The sequence below is a fragment of the Crassostrea angulata genome, chromosome 5 (genome assembly GCF_025612915.1).
Source record: "Crassostrea angulata isolate pt1a10 chromosome 5, ASM2561291v2, whole genome shotgun sequence".
Lineage (NCBI taxonomy): Eukaryota > Metazoa > Mollusca > Bivalvia > Ostreida > Ostreidae > Magallana > Magallana angulata.
In genome coordinates, this window is record NC_069115.1 from 41231635 (window position 1) to 41250901 (window position 19267).

The window sequence follows — 19267 nt, forward strand, 5'->3', positions numbered from 1 at the left end:
CGCAAAATGCATTTGAATGCTTATAAGTAAAGTCATACTATATATTTTAATTTGAACACTTTATATTCAAACCAAAAAAATCATATTACATAAAAATTTAATTATGAAATAACAAAGTGGAAATCTTAATTCACATTGTGGAGATAGGAAAAAATGGAAGACACATGAAGGTCGCGTTTGACCTTAATATTATACAAGCAATAGCTTTCCAAAAAGCTTGCCTGACTACCCAAATTTATTCAATGGAAGCATGCATATATCAATTAGGCTATCTTATAAGAAATGAAATTTAATTTTCGCTGCGGATCATAAATTATTAAACTGAACGCGCAGAGTTTAGAAGCAATTTCAATCTTTTTCTTCGATCGAGTGCATGTACCTGTATATCATTGGAAATTAAATCATTTCATTATTTTAAATCATTTTAGGAATGTACATGTATCGAATTATCTCAAACAGCTAAATTGAAAATTGAGTTTGTTATATATTAGATGCAAAATCAAAGACATTTTGTTATTTCTAACCATATAGGAAAGGATATTCAAACACGTACATGTAGCATCGTTATTTGAAAGTGTGTGTGTGGGGGGGGGGGGGGGGGGGGGGGTTTAGGTGGGCAGCTTCATCAAAAAAAAAATCTTGACAAGGAATTTAAAAAATGGGGAATTTTGAAAATCCTAATCCGTAGGTGGGAGGGGGGTATTTACATTTTAACTTCAATTTAATTCAATTAGAATTACTTTATTTTTTGGTTCCATTTATTACATGCTCCGACAAAAGTGAAAGATCCATGATATCTCTATTTATTATATGACCAGTTAAGAAAATAGAGTGGGTAAGACCATCTACACATCATGTGCTCTGGCCTAACTTGGACTCGCCCACTAATCGGCGAGCCAAAATTATGAATGAGACGTATTATGGCGCGAAGTCTTTCTTTACCATTCACGCAACAGCTGAGATCTCAGATAGATCCATCGGCATAGATCCACTGAGAGGGTGTCAACTAATAACTACATATATTATACTTTGGATTGAATGTTTTAGAAGAAATCTATCGAATTAACATACACACTTAATTGACTAGCAATTGTTAGATGTACATTTACATTTGTACACGCGAGTGAAACCCTTTTCCAGATGAATGAAATCGCCCAATTGATCGAAAATCGGGTCACACGTACCCCACTTCGGCGAATTACTTGTACGTAGCCCCTCCAGTAAATATTCCAATTATATGAATTTATATTTGTTTTAATTAATCCAAACTGATGATTCTTTGTTAATGATGATAATCCAACACCAACTATTACTTACATTGTACTACTTAGACAATGTGTATCATCTTGTTGCGATGACACCTCCCTCTTTTTTTTTTGACCTTTCAAATATGGCAATCTATTTTTAAATCAGGATTACACATGTGCAATGTGAAATGCCCTTTTAATTGAACACTCTTGCTCATTGTGCTTATTACATCCCATATAACGTTTTCATCAATTATGAATATAAATGTTGACACATTAAAGATGCATCCTCAGGCAATTATTAATTCAAGCTTGTGGGTGCCCCCCCCCCCCCCCCACTTTTTCTCACAGCAACTAATTTTTTTAAAATTTACTTATAAAAAATTGAATTATCAAGGATGTAAAAAATTTATATAAAAATAAGGAAATTAGGATTGAAATTGAAGTTATATACATACTACGCCAGACCCCCCCCCCCCCCCCCCGGATTAGGATTTTTTTTTTTTTGCTTGTCAAGATTTTTTGGATGAGTCTGCCCCCCCCCCCCCCCCCCACTTTCAAAAAGGATGCTACGTGCCTGCATAAAGATAACAACATTCAAGGGCCTTCCGTCATTTTCAAGCCATGATAAACATGATAAAAAGTACTCTCAAAATAAGAAAATAGACGCAAAGTAAACTGCATTCGTGGCATATGTTCACATTGTATGATGTGTCTCAAAATTCCTATTTTGGACTCGTCCACTATAACTACGAAAAAATTAATGAATGAGACATTCTGATTCTGGCGCGGAGTGTTGTAAATGAAATTTCCATTGATCTGAATGGATTTTTCCGTGAGGGTCGGGGTACTAGGTATAAAAACAAATTTAATCGTTCAAAGTTTTGAATTGTTAACAACGATATATCAGTTGCGCTTATACACAATTTTGTTGCGATGACCCCCCCCCCCCCTCCCGGACATTATACCTATTTTTAAATCAGGATTACACACGTGCTTGCATGTGCAGAAGACAATCTGGAACTTAACTGATAACTATATCATCTCTTTGGAAATTTATTTCTCCGTAAGCAAATACGTGTAGTAACTGATACATGCAATTGTGAAAACCATAGAGGAATGCATGATCTGCGCATAATAACTAACTGCTTGATGCAATATTTCTTTTTTCCAACATGTTTTAAGTCAATGATAATATGAAAATATATGCTTGACTTCATATCGGAAATTACTCATTTTCTTTATTCCCCTTTTCAATAAACAAAACAAAACCAACAGACCAAATTGATCCAGATAAATATAATTATCAAAAATAAACCTAAAAAACAAAGTACACTTTCATCCTTCACCCACAATATTGCCTTTTCGATATTTGTCATCGTGGTAGATCCGTGTTACAATCTATTAAGTAGGTGCTTGCACGACATAGAACCGGCCCTTGCTGATCAACGTTTTCATTAACACATATAAAGGAAAAAAAATATTTAGATTTTTTCTTGGATTTATTTTGATGCAAATAAAAAAGAGAAGAAATTAGTTCTATAATATATATGCGATGAAAATCTCTTTTCCACGCAATATTTCGTATAAAACAACGAAGAGTAGTATCTTGAAACTTCATTCAAAATTTGATTAGACCTTTAAATTGTAAAATGCTAACATTGAAAATTGTGCCCGATTTCTTTTTTTTTTTAAATAAAACTTTATTAAAAAAACTGATTCTTTGAGACAAAATAAATTGACATAATCAGTTTGACATTCTCTAAGTGCAGTTCTGTAGCTCTTAGTCTGAAAAAGAATCGGATGGACGACCTAGGACCCAGATCGTCCATCCAAATTTCTTGAATATTGCCATTTCTTTCGTACGCGGACGCATGTTGGCCGAATACTCACCGAGACTAAATGGTTCGTATTTTAAGTTTTAACTGCGTTTAAAGGTAACATTGGAATTCCGATAATTTTGAAAATGATTAATTAAATAAAAATGGTTAAAATTACCGTTAAATTACCGGCATCGGCCTTCCCCATGCGCGAATCTAGAAGAGTAGGGTGAGGGTTCCAGACCCCACCCCAACCCCCGCAAAATTTCTTTCCATTACATGTACAATATAAAATTACAAAAATATGCCTCGGACATCCCCAGGCAAACTCAAATAACCGTCAGACACTCAACCCCCACCCCAGGAAAATTTTTCTTATCCGCGCATGCCCCCCCCCCCCCTCAAAAAACAAAATTATTCTTCAGAACCCCCTGTAAAATTTCCAGGATCTCCGCATACATTCTAAAAGATTCATTGGCCCTTGCTTTCGATAAAAAATGCGAGTAAAATGTTTGGTCTTTTTACGTTCATACCGGGCATACCCACTGTGTGATTATAATCGTCGTCCATATTCTGTGTATATTGAGTCAATTATGATGATTCGATAAGTTTCTCAAAATAAAATGCACATGCAAAAAAACAACATGCGGCGAATCAAACTTCAGACAACTTTTAAAGATCTGTATTTGCTTATATACATGTACTTTGTTTCTTTTACACAGTGTTTATACATCTAATATTGCACAATGGTCAGGTATCAATTTTTATATTACGTCACAAGTATGACGCAGCTACGACGGAAGACCTAATCGTTGCTTGCAACGAGCTCGTCTCTAGTTATACATTTATAATGCTAGCTTGATTTACAAAGAGATATAAAGTTGACACATACGTACCATGAATAATTACAAAATTTGTTCCCAAAAATGTTTTTATTTACAATAAAAGTAGTTGTTTCTAAAAGCGTTGATAACAGGTTAAGGCCCATGTTAGGGGTTTATATCCCGCTTGATTTTGATCACACGATCTTTATTGTATCCAAAGTTACCTATGCTCATACAAACTATTGATGCATTAATCATCTTGATATTAACTCAACTTACTAAAGTATGCCGAGGATAAAGTAAAATATACTTTCTGTACGAGTCCTCTCAGTACTTTGACGATTTTCCTTATTGGCTGTTAACCTCTACTGGCGTAATGGCTGCTGTCAGTGCCTACTAACTACAGCTTGGTTATAATGCCTAACAGTGGAGTAAACTTTTCATAATTTTGGTTTCATCATTCATTCTGGGTGATGAACTTGTAAACCCAGCAGTTTGTATTGTGGAAATCCTCAATGCAAGTATAATTCATGAACAATATGAAGAATATAGAAGATGCAACGGCGAAGCGCGAACATGCGAAGACGAAAGTGCTAAGTTGCGAAGGCGAAGAAGTGATACTACTATCGCTTCTTCGCCTTTGCAACTTCGAGCGCACTCTCGCCTTCGAATCTTCGCGCTTTCGCCTTTTAGCTCACCGAGACAAAGTCAATGGGAGCATATGCTATACCCCCGGCGTCGGCGTCCGGTGTCGTATATTTTAAGGTCCGGTCCGTAAAATGGTCCGGCCGGACCTTTAATGTTAGCATTTAAGGTCCCGCTTTCCCCTATAAGAAAAGGTCCTACCCGTAGTCACTTATTGCAATTTATCTCAGAGTTATTATTCTTTTTGCTCATGTGCATTTACATGTATCTAAAATATGTCTTTGTTTATATAAACCACTCGGCCATTAGCGAATGGTACATCACAGTATAGCCGTATCACTAAATTATGTTGTGGAATATTAAATATTGATAGCGGATTAGATTTTGACAAATTGTTTGCGAATCGGAGTAAAAAAAAATAAAAACATGAGTATTTTTACAATAATTTGAACACACTATTTACACGTAGTCCCGTTGTTTTTAAATCTCTTTCGGTGTATACGGATTAGCGGAGGATTTCACGACACGTACACACGGGTAAATGAAGCCCTGCAGGCATTCACACCTTACCTAATCAGAATAAACTCCTAATCTGAGAGAGAAAAAAGGCTCCACTGTGGTGTTCTGCACAAACAATATTGTCTTTTTTTCTCGTGCTTTGTTTAATTTTCAATAGATCAGGAACGTTTGATAATATACTAACAATTCATACGTCTTTAGGTAGAGTCCATCATTATTTTAGGTAATTACTACCATCATTATTTTAGGTAATTACTAAAAGGTCGCACATGTGCATTACCTGGACAGAGGGTATACATTCACAATATACTTAGTAGTGTATACGTAACTGTGGTAACTATAAGGGCGTGTAAAGACAAAAGAAATTAATTAGATGAAACATGTACAATGTACTTAAATTAAAAAGCATCTTTTGACTGACTGAAGGTAAGGTGTTTAAAAAAGGATTAAAAGTCTGATAATTTGTTAAGTTATAATCTCTCTCTCTCTCTCTCTCTCTCTCTCTCTCTCTCTCTCTCTCTCTCTCTCTTAAGGTTTCAAAAAAGACAGAAGGTATATTATTTGTGATAAAATTGCTATGATACAAAGCGTTTTGGTGGAGAAATATATTTGTAAACTGTCTCGCAATTATCTTCAGATTGATGTCTAAGCGCCATTAAGGCACCATTTTAATTTGTTTTACTACTTCACATTTTAGCCTCAAAAAATTAGATGCATTTCTTTACATGAAATATTAAAGAATGATTTAGTTTAAAGGGAAAGGTGGAGAAAAATTATGACATTCTTTGATCGGAGCTAGTGATCAAAGAAAAAAAAAATTTATCAGTCAAATAATCTCTACATCATTCGAGCTTAACGTTAAATGAGACATTAATTTAGATTCGGAGACTTCACACTGAAAATGACATTCTTTGATCGGAGCTAGTGATCAAAGAAAAACAAAATTTATCAGTCAAATAATCTCTACATCATTCGAGCTTAACGTTAAATGAGACATGAATAACATTCGGAGACACTTACACTTTTCAGATCACCAAATACACAACACTGTGGGATTGATACGAGGGTTGCTCCAAAAGTAGTGTCACAGTTGCAATAAAATCATGAAAACTCGCTGTAATGACAACATTTCGAAGTGTATTATATTTACATATATTTCTTTAGATCTGAAAATTTTAGTGCAAAACGATATTTGTTTCCGAAGACAACATATATATAGAGCGTTAAGTAAGGACAGTCCCCGCACGCCTGCGACGTTGTTTATGTATTTTTATCTGTAAAATCCAGTCGTCCCGGGTACCAAACACAATTCTATGTTCTATTATTGTAATTTTCAATAGAATTTTCCAGATTGTTTTCAAAATATTACACAGTGTTGAAATGGCAAATACTTGAAAAGTGCATTTCTTCTGTTGAGATATTTCAGATCTTATTGAGATGTTAATTTTCTGAGTTTGTCCGCGCGAGATCTCAATAAAGTCTAGTGACTGAACAACCAATCATTGCTATAAAAATAGACCTTAACATGTAAATGTGCAGAATAGATACATTGTATCAGTTATTAGTCCATCACTTCAGTTGTCGCCGAAGGTGACATCAAAAATCGGCTTTTTTAATGAAAAATTCTATCTATTTTAGATCCTTTCTAATGAAATATACGTTATCCTCATTTAAGATATTTCAGATATCTATTTGATATATTTCTTTTCTGATTTTGTACGCGCGATATATCAAAAACAGTAAGTGATTGAGCAACCAATTTTTGCTTTATGATAGACCTTTTTATGAATATGTGCAGAATACGCATCAATAACTTGTCTGTCAGTTCTGGTCGTAACCAGAAGCAAGCAAAATTGTACTTTTTGCTTTTATAATTTTCGAAAGAATTTTCCAGACTTTTTTATTCAGCGCATTAGTGTAATGGTAAATACATGACTATTGCTTTTTTCTACTGAGGTATCTCAGATATTTTAAGAATTTTTTCTGATTTTGACTGTGCAAGACTCAATAACGGAAACTGATTGAGTAACCAAGATTTGCTATATGATAGACCTAAACATGTAGATGTGCAGCAAAGGTATCAATGATTTATCCGGCATGTCCAGTCGTCACCGGAACCAAACAAAATTGTATTTTTTAAAACTTTCTAATTAATGATAGAATATATTTTAATTTTTTTTTCAAAAATTCTACCCAGGATTAAAATCTCATGGTAAATCATCGAGATGATTATTGCGTTTCTTATGTTGAGATATCTCGGATATATCGTTGAAATGTCTCTTTTTTTGTTATTTTCATGTTTTATTTGAAATGTCGGAGTATCAAGAGAGGAACACGTTTTTTTCTTTTTTAATTATGGTTTTCCGCTTTGCAATTGCAAATGCAACGAAGTGTTTAATGACAACTTTTGTAGTTTAGAGTTTAGGGTTTTAAAATTCGTCTGGAAGACCTATTCGTTGCTCGCAACGAGATTGCATCTAGTTATATTTACTTTTCAGTTATAGAAGTGGGGCCCATTGCATGTACATGCATTGTATCCCCAAAAATACAGAAAAATTAGTGTTATTTAATTTATTTTAAAAAGAAGTAGTAAAACATATTTGTAACTAAGTTTCATCCGACGTTTTTTTTTAAATTGTGACAAACCCCTGGAATTAATTTTCAAACGATTGTCCGTCTCCTTGAAATAATCTTAAAATAAGGTAAATTTGTGTGACGGTTTTGATTTTCATCTAATGACCTTCTTATCTTTTTTATAATGGAGGGGCCGGCAAGAAATGCATGTTATGATATTTGTGAAAACAAAATTAATGATACACGTATATGTGAGAGTAGAAGATTAGACAATTAGATAATTAAGGGGTCCTCTAAGGGGCACAGGTATAGAGTATACCTATGTTCACCTGAAAAGTACAAGAGTTGATTATTCATTATTACTTTCGTCATATGTTGAATTCATCTTATTTAATTGTAAAAAGTTAAAAGGAATGAACACGATTTCTTAAACTAAGATGTCACTCTCCTTGTTAAGGTAGAATAACACACCTGGAAAAAGTCACTCGAATTAAAAGGAAATTTTTTGATAATGAAAGATACAATAATGTTTTTCAAAGTTTGAGGATTCAGTAATTCTTGATCATATATTCAATGTAAGAGAAATGGAAAAATATGTGAAACATGCGTATAAAATTATCAAAACAAAAATAAAGATTAAATTTAAAACAAACGACAAGCAAAACAAATGGTTTGGCTCAAATCCTAATGTAAGAGATAGAAATGCATTGAATTCCCTTGAGAAGATATTTCTTTTAACAACAATAATTTATAAGATCTATATATGGTTTTTTATCTATACTTATATTTCTTAACTTCCCTCTCAATTTTCTTTGACAATATTAAAATGAAAACTAATGTTTAGGGGATATCTGAGTGATTCGAGACAGTTAGTACAATTTACATGTACAAATATTTAAAAAAAAAATTAACTAGCTAGTATTTTTTTCTGTACATATGTCAAATTACGTATGTTATTCTTTTTAAAGGGGCATGGTCACGATTTTGGTCAAAAATTAATTTTCCGTTTTTAATGTATACAATACTTCATTAAGGCAATTTTGATAGGCAGCCAAAATTCGAGTGCCATTCGTTAAGTTATCAGCGATTTACTGAGCTTACAATTCTTTGCTATGTAAACAAATATTTTGTTTACATTCTGAATGTCGAAGACCTAAAATGAATGTGTTAAATATTAGAAACTTGTTTTTGTTAAAATGAATATTAAGAAGATAGAATAAGCCATACTTATCCCGTAAAGTTGCATTTTAGTGCTGAAATTAATCAAATATGATACAATGTATATAATATGCTTGTATTTTATAATATTTTACTTTATCCCATGATATTGTATCATTTGATATGATACAATGTTGTATCAAATTATATTCTATCTTAGAATACAATACCATGCTTTAATATTTACATTCACTTTCTTTCCCTCTATTAAATTGCATTTGTTGATTTGAGTGATATTTACGCACAAAACAGAAGACCCGATCACCAAATCTGGTGCGTATGAATACATTTAGTATTCCTTCAGTATTTCTCGAAGAACAAGAACTGAATCTTCTCGCGACTTCAAATAGGATAACTACCTGATATCATATTTACGCTGATAAATATTTCATTGATGTAAATATATTTTGACAGTTAAATGAATTCAATTGATTAATTTCTTAGTTTACCAAGAGTAAATTCATTAAATTACAGAAAGAAAAATAAAATTGTGTTATTAGAATTTAAAACGCTGTGCACTATTTTTGTCAGCATATTTCGGCTGTTCCAGTGGCCATTCCGTCAATTTCGCACTACTCGTTGAATAAGACAGAGCTTTTTAAAAAAAATCATATTTGCGGGAAGGAAATACATGTTTAAAAAACGTAAATACAAGCATTGATTCATTGCTAGCGCGCGTTATACAATTTGTATGCACATACCGTTGCAGTTATGAGACCACATCTTTCAAAAAATAATGATTCAATGCTTGATATATTTCACAAATTGTTAAGGTATTTTATGGTATTATATGATATATATTGTAAGTATGATAGGATGCAATTTTAATTTTGTATTATTGTATTGATTAACATATGAACATATGATTATCATACAATTTTTTAACAGATGATATACGATATTGTGTCAAAACAGAATCCATGAATATCCATGATCATAAAGGATGGTTTTCATATAATATGATACAGGTGGTCTCATAAAAGTGATGCCTCCATAAAGGTGATGCCTCGTCTCGGTGAGCTTTGTAATATGTTATTACCTATGTTTTATAATTGCGGAGCTCTCCATCGTTTAAAGGGTTCCGAGGCATATTTTGGATTTTTTTTTATAAAATTAATAAAATTAAATTATCAAGCAGGATAGGGTCCGGACTCCTATCCCGTTTTACTGCGTAAATTTATTAATATTGAATTTTCCGGGGGCGGATCCCCTCTCCCCCTCTAGATCCATGCATGAGCAAAAAGTGTCGCATAATGAAATTAGAATGTTACTGTGATTGGTCCACGGTAAACAGACGGCTGGTAAGTGACAGGAGTCTAGAATTGCAAATGTACACATTATGGCGGACATTAAATTGTGTGTGGAGTAGATACTGATTAGGCATAGCCAGCACTGGTAAACATATATGTTACATGTACACATTCAAATATTTATAAACATTCGTACCTGTATTAAATTCTATGTAATCGACCGAGACTGAATGCAATCAAAAAATTAAAGGCGAAGGCGAAAGTGCGAAGATGCGAAGGCCAGAGTGCAAAGTTGGGAAGGAGCGATAGTAGAATCGCTCCTTCGCCTTCGAACCTTCGCACTTTAGGCATCACATCTTCGCGCTTCGTCGTCGCATCTTCGCACTTTTGCTCATTCGCCTTCGCACTATCGCCTTTGCAACTTAGGTCGAAGTGTCCCTATCGGAACACCATAGATATATGTAAATGTAATTGTTAAGATGACAACCATACCCCGATGCAATACGTCAATATCTTGTTATAACGGAAGGATTTTTATTTTCTAAGACATACCCCTTCTTTCACTTTAAGTTTATTTGAATATGAATTATAATTTCTGTTACTTTCTGTAAACTGCAGCAGTAAAAATAACAATAGTGTAAAGACTATTTCACAAATAATAAAAAAATATACTGAACAACTTTAATCTACAAGGGGGTCATTATTCTACAGGGGTCACTTTTCTTCATGTGGAGTGTGTTCATTTTTATGAAAATGACACTTATTCTTCAGGCAAAGGGGTCATTTTTCTACGTAAAATAATGACCGGGGGGTCATTTTTCTGCGTAGAATAATGACCGGGGGGTCATAATTCTACGTAGAAAAATGACCCCCGGTCATTATTCTACGGGGGTCATTATTCTTCATTACACCGGCATCTAAGAATTGCCGGGATATCAAACACAACTCGTGGTTACTTTTTGTCTGACCCATATCGGCCATCGTACGTATGATTACAAAACGACCGAAAAACTGCCAACATGGTAATTTTGTGTCACTTAGATGTACAATGTACTTTACAATGTACAATGTATTTTAAAGATTTTGGATATTTTTTTAATCAAAGAAATTCATTTAAAGAACAAAGTTTTCTTTGTTCAATTTGGGTGCTTGAACTCTGTCCTCTGGAATCTATCCTGCTAACAGTGAGCGGCCACTCTGCTAACCACTCGGCAATCTAGGCAAGACATGCTCTCAATGACGAACAGCTAGAACCTAGCGCGCTGGCCGCTTACTACATGGTCATTTGAAATACAGGTGGAATTATATAAACGACAATTTGAGAGGATCAGAATGATAAATATCTATATAAAGCACAGGGAAATTCACTATATTGAAACTCAACCTCCGCTCCGGGCGGGGTTTGAACTCACGACCTCTAGAACCCACTCTCCTAGCTGTGAGCGGTCATCGCGCTAACCACTCGGCCATCTAGGCAAGACAAAAATCTTGTTTTCAATGACGAACGGAACCAATCGGCTTGCCGCGCTCTAAACGGTCGTTTGCGATACAAGTGGAATACAGTTAAACGGCAACTTGACAGGATCGGAAAGAAAGCAAGATTTAAGTCTTGCCTCGATGGCCTAGTGGTTAGCGCAGTGGTCCCTCACTGTTAAGAGAGTGGTTTCCAGAGGTCTTCATTTCAAGCCCCACCCGGAGCGGAGGTTGAGCTCCAATATAGTAAATTTTTCTGTGCCTTATATAAATCTATATCATTCACTATGGGCAGGTACATGTCGATCTGAAAGAAATTGCAATGGCTGTGCTTATTGTATATGTATATATCTATGCAATGTGTTTCGTTCCGATCCTCTCAAATTGCCGTTTATAACTCTATTCCACTTGTAACTCAAACGACCGTGAGTGCGCGACAAGCGCGCATGGTTCCGTTTGTCATCGAAAGCAAGATTTTTGTTCTGCCTAGATGGACGAGTGGGTAGGAGTTAGGAGAGTGGATTCCAGAGGACATGAGTTCAAGCACCGAAATTGAACAAAGAAAACTTTGTTCTTTGAATGTATTTCTTTAATCAAAAAACAATAAGGAATGAACAGACCCGTGCCCTACGAATAAGAGCTTAAGGAAATAGCTGGCACAGCATAGAAAGACGTACTAGCTACAAATCATAAATATTTTTAAATAAATAATTTTTCTGCTCCCACACATGTTGGAAGAAACTTAAGACATGAATATGATGTCCATAATGCTCTTTACCATAATCGTGAGGTAAGGTTTGGGGATCAGATCCTATGGCCATATAAGGAAAATGTATAATAAATCTGTTTCTCCTCTACTACAACATATTTTAGAAAAATTAAATGCATTGTTATGATGTCATGAAGCCTCCTACCCTGATTAAGAATTTAAATGCCCCTGAGTCAGGGGTTCAGACTCTAGGGCGGGGCCTATATGGCAATATAGTGAATATAAATTGATTCTTCTCCTATACTCCAATATATATTTAAGTAATATTAAATGCATGGTTTTAATGTCAACGAAGCCCTTTACCCAAATTAATAAGTTTATGGTGCTAACAGTGAGCGGCCACTCTGCTAACCACTCGGCATCTAGGCAAGACATGCTCTCAATGACGAAGAATTTAAATGCCCCTGAGTCAGGGGTTCAGACTCTAGGGCGGGGCCTATATGGCAATATAGTGAATATAAATTGATTCTTCTCCTATACTCCAATATATATTTAAGTAATATTAAATGCATGGTTTTAATGTCAACGAAGCCCTTTACCCAAATTAATAAGTTTATGGTGCTAGTAAAATCCCTGTAAATGTTGATTTATACTTTGCTAAATGTAATTTGAATTATGCCCCATTGTGGGGTCAGATTAAAGTCGTCGGGGTTATGATACATTATCAACAAAACTTATAAAATTATTTGTTTCTTATCATACGGTAATACACAAAATCTTAGACTATTTAATACACAATTGTGCAATCAGGCGTTCAACAACGCTATGGATCTTATGGAAATAAGTTAATTCCATTTGTTTATACATGTTATATGAATTGATATTATATGTCAAATCAAAGAACGGATATAATAACGTATCACAAAGAGGTAATGATCTTTTTTTAACTTATTACGTCACTTCCCCCACAGCTAAAATTGCAAAGATGTAAATCAGCGGTAAACAATGATCGTTAAAGCTCATGTATAAAACATATTTAAGAAAGTTTTCAAGCAAACTTACTTTTCTTTTTTCGCAACAGAAACAGTTGCCGCGTGCTATAAACCCAAACTCTCAGTTAAGCCGATAACTGGTACAGTACCAGTATATGAAATATCAGTGAATTATAAGATGTGAACATATCCTACTGTATAGGTTAATGCAAAAAAAAACTACAAACAGAACTTAAAACAGAAAATTACACAAAAACTTCTCATAAAAACGAGAATATATAATCTAAAAAGCAGCAAGAGAATGATATTGACTCTAAAGGCAGACCAAATAGTCCCATTCCTTGAATCTTTACAAAAGACAGATGTACAATTAAGAATTTATAAACAAATATCAACTGTCTCTTCTGAATATTTAATAACTATATATGAGATAAAAAAAAAAAGCGTATCCTATCTAAATGAGAAAATTGCCTTTCTTTTGAACTAAATAAAACAAGCTTGGTCTCATGAAAATTAACTCAAGCGAAATGTAGATGAACGAATATAATCACATGGTTTAAATTCCCATTTGAAGCATGTACCAAGTGTGTAGTTAAAGCTATACACACCATAAAACACGAATTGTTTTGTTGTTAAATAAAATTGCGTCAATTGAGAACATTTCAAGTCCAACGAAATGCATGTAACACTATCCACTAATTATTGCAGAACAAGTCAGTCTAATTACAAAGAAATTCGTATATTTTGCAATTAGGAATTCGATGCCTTTTTCATGCATGTTGACGAAGAGCAAATCTAACCTCATTTCCGCTTGAAATCAGAGGGGTGTTCAGCAGAGCGAATGCTCGCGAGCGCTCTCCAGAATTTGTGTTACAGATAAAGGAAATTTTGGCAAGCATTCGCGAGTACCCGTTCTGCTGAACTCGCTTCTGGTGGTTGTTACTGCCTGCTAAATTACACATCCGTCAACTATATTCTTATGATATCTGTTGATTTGAAATATCATCATATATTATAAGTGTAATACGTTTTTCATTCACGATACATTTACTTAGATGTACTAGTACCTAAAAATAGAGGGAAACACATCTACGTCTTTGTTTCAGCCAAGTATATTAATGTACGTCCCTCTCATGCTCACATACGAGGGTTGTCCCAAAATAGCGTAAACAAGTGGTGTTGTTCTGTTAATAGAAGGCACAGAAAGATGAAATTTGTGCCAGAAAGGGTTCAAGTAATTTGCATTCAAATAATGTTTTAAAATCATATATTGTTTGATATTAAGTAAGTGAAATAAAAGCATGTTAGATCAGAAATTCGATATGCGGCGCAATGTCAAAAACAAAAAGTTCAATTAAACATTATGAAATAAAAATTGCGAGGAAAAGTAATATTTGAATGAAAAATTAAAATAAAACATACATTTACATTTGATAATAATTATGATATTTACTCAAAAAATGTCTTGGCTATAACAAAACTGTTAAGTATTTTATGGCACGTTTAGTGACAAGTTGAAGAGTGAACTCGTAATAAAATCACGACGTCAGCGTTTAAGGCGGCGCAGTAGTATCTAATCAAATTTTGCAAAGACCTTGAAATAAATCATAGTTGGCTTTTCTAGTAAATAAAATTAACAAAATTGATTCGAAAAGCCTTTTTGTAAATAAGTAGTTTAACAACACTGAAACTATTGAGACGAGTATGATGAGAATATGTGGAAAAAAACGACCGATATCAATGGACGTCAAAATGTTGAACGACACATTGCGGTATTTTGGATGTTAGACAACAAGTCATACAGGGCAATTTTGGAGTCGTCAGATCGTTAAGACTTATAAAATATTAAAAAATAATCGAAATGATTGTTGAATGTGCACTCATGTTCAAAGAAAATATTTTCCCCAAGACATTTTAGGAAATAAAACGTAAATGTTATCTTAAACATTACCGATGTGGAGGGTTTTATTAACAACGTAAACACTGGAAATTTCTGACGTCGCACATTGCACCGCCTGACAAAACTTTTTGCCACTAATTATTCATTTTCTCAAGAATTAAATAAAGTACAGATTTTAATTTTTCAGTATTGTTTGTCGATGGGTCCTTAAAGAAAACTAAGAAGTCTAATGAAATTGCAGTGAACAGATCTTTAGTTATGTGTCATGTCTACGCTATTTTGGGACAACCCTCGTACTTAGGTTTTGTATTGGTTTGGTCGTATTCATAAATACGATCAATATATGCTTTACGGGAGAAATTGTCTGCTTTCCCTCTTGAAACAATACAACAATTATAATGGTGTTGGCCCTCCAAACGTTTTTGTATATCAGTCTAACTTTTGTTATCCATGTCACGTTATTGATTGCATTTAATTTTATAAGGAGACATTACTTTCCTGACAAGAAAGTAAATATTTTCATCGGTTTAAGGTGCCTCACTATACCTTCAAATAATTTCTCAAATCAGTAGAAAATTACTTGATTATGATAGAATGCATTATGGATAAGAAGTATACCGGTATATGTCAAATAGGCGAACAAATGGGCAATTTTGGATAAAAAATGATATTTTCAAAAATTTCATTTCATAAACATAAACAAAAGTCCATGCGGATTCGAGCTCATGATCTGCGGTTCACAAGCCTGATACTTTAACCTCTGAGCTATGACGATATACATCTGAATCGATTGATACAAACAGTTTAACAAAACATTTAAATCGCCATCTTGTGACGTAGTGTCTTAAAAAGGATAAGTTATGGTGTAGTGAAGTACCTTAAATTGTGCATCTTTGTAACGAGATTTAAATCAGCATTGTAATTCATTTTATTGTACAGGACTCCTGATATTAGATTTTAAAGTAATGCAGTCCTTATCAATGTTTAATCTTTTTAAATCATGTTTTATGCCTTGTTAATAATTGTCTATCTTAATCATGTAAAATGTAATTGTACATCATACACTTATTTTAGGTAAAGCGCTTTAGAGTAAATTTTATTATATTTAGCGCATATATATTTTGTAATAATATAAATAGTTGTAATTTACTTATATAAGTAAACAAAGATATGCGTTTCAACGCCAATCTTTAAGCTTTTACCCAGGTAACTTTCGATACGCCTTTGTAACTTAAACGACCAGATTGGAGATCAGATATATATATATATATATATATATATATATATATATATATATATATATATATATATATATATATATATATATATATATATATATATATCAAACACGTACTTCTTGTATTGTTTTTCCAATATATTTTTTGAGATATTGAAAATCAACGGTTTAGTCTTTTGGACTTCAGGAAAAACGTTACATATCAAAATTATCATACTGTTTGGGTAAATAATTGTAGGGTGAACATTTTTACTTCTGTAACATGTTAGGAAATATTCAATATAGAGTTTAAAATTAAAAGCCTATATGCCCCTCTCAACGTATTACATTAAGGTCAACCCCTTCTGGCTTATATCAAGTGAGGGGTCGTTTTGTTTTAAACACATTTAGGTCGGCAAGGATTTAAAAATTCTTATCATTTCTCTACATATATGAGAAGGAACGTTTAAGAGACCGGTCCTTTATTTTCTTTAGAGGGTCATTAAAACTAATTTTAAACTTTAAGGTACAATGAATTAATTTAAACTTAAGTTATTGAATTGCAGTTAATAACATTAATTAAAGGTACATGATGTTATGTACAGGTTGTAAAAGGGCATGGTCACGATTTTGGTAAAAAATTATTTTTCCGATATTAGTGTTTACAATGCTTTAGTAAGGCATTTTTAATAGGCAACCAAAAATTGAGTTTCATTCGCTGAGATATAAGCGAGTTACAGAGCTTACAAGTCTTTACTATGTAAACAAAGCTTTTGATTACATTTTGGATGTTGTGTTAAACGTTAAGAACTGTTTATTTATGCTTAGAATGATTAAGAAGATAGACAAATCAGCCTGAAACCGTTTTTTACTGGTATATTGAACCTATGTAAACAAAATCAGGGCACAAGCCTTGTTTACATGACAAAGAAATGTGAGCCCTGTATCTTGCTTATAACTCAACGACTGACTCTCAAATTTTATTTTATCATTAGAAATGCATTCATTAAGCATTGTAAATAATTAATACACAAAAATAAAACTTGACCAGAATCGTAAACATGCCCCTTTAAGATCATTATTCTAAGTACCTGATGTTCTTTATTTCTTTATTAAAGGACCATATTTTGATAATTAGGATACTGTTTAGGTAAATAATTTATCATGAATGCGTTTGCTTTCCTAACAAAATATAAATTAGTAAAGATATTGTGTTGATATAATTTTTGAAATCATAGATCTTTGCAATAACACCTACAAAAGACATCATGGTACAATTTATTTATTTTGTTCAGAGCCAGATTCGCACGGTTTAATAATCCATGCATTCTAAATGCATTCATTCACACTGAATTGTCTTTATTTAATAAACTGAGCATGTAAAACAAATCATTAGAAATTGTTTTATTATTCTATATTCTTTCGATTAAAGATTAATTTTTTGGCAACGGTCGCGAATTGACCTTAACATTTTCTAATTTCATATTAGCATTTCGTTGTATTAAATAGGTATTACTTATACATAACCGAATTCAAATTCTGAATTTAAAGTTTTAAAAAATTGTCTCCTCAATTATAAATAATTGTCATTTTCCTGGCGTGAATTCATTTCGTATGACGTTTCATTACCTTACTCACTTGACTGATGAATAAACTATAAAACTGAAAAATGTTGAAACATGATAATTCTAACCAATGTATTGACAAGCAAATCGCTCTCTCGTATTAAGGCCCATCCATTATTATCATCTTCATTAATGAAGAACAAATGGCTACAAAGATGCTTTTCCGCTGCAAAATTGTTAAAAGAACAACGATAATGCTTTTATCCTCATAATAATAATATGTGTCAGAATTATGGCAACTGAATATATATATATATATATATATATATATATATATATATATATATATATATATATATATATATATATATATATAATTCATCCAATAAGAAGGGGCACCAGAAAGTAGTTATCATCCTTTTAGCAAGACAAAAATGGATGTGATTAACACCAGAAACTTTTTTCTTGCGTTTTAATACAGTACTAGTAACTCATAAAAAATGAATAAGATGAAGATTTGCTAATATTTAATCCATGTTTCAAAAAATGACAAGGCATGAGCCATTTTTACGTAATGAAGAATTGTGAATACGGTATCTTGCTAATTTTTCAGTTTTTTATACATGTATGTTAGAATAGCGAAGATTTTAAAACATTATATGCATTAACACTACATTGCCATATTGCCCCCCCCCCCCCCATGTCCTGCCTGAACCCCTGACCCAGGGTCCATGAATTTCACAATTTAGGTAGAGGAGTTAGTGGAAGTCATATGCATGTATTCTGGTTTTTGCCCACATGTTTGGGAGTAAAGAAGAAGATTTTGTAAGATTTTATACAATTTTACTATATGGCCATATTGGCCCAACCCTAGAGCCAGAACCCCTCATACAGGGGCCATGAATTTCACAAATTGGGTAGATGGCTTCATGGATATCATAATCATGCATTTAGTTTTTAACAAATATATGTATGGGAGTAGAGAAGATTTTCTATGATTTTATACATTTTTACTATATGGCCATATTGGCCCCACCCTAGAGCCAGAACCCCTGATACAGGGGCCATGAATTTCACAAATTGGGTAGATGGCTTCATGGACATCATAATCATGCATTTAGTTTTTAACAAATATATATATGGGAGTAGAGAAGATTTTCTATGATTTTATACATTTTTACTATATGGCCATATTGGCCCCACCCTAGAGCCAGAACCCCTGATACAGGGGCCATGAATTTCACAAATTGGGTAGATGGCTTCATGGACATCATAATCATGCATTTAGGTTTTAACAAATACATATTGGAGCAGA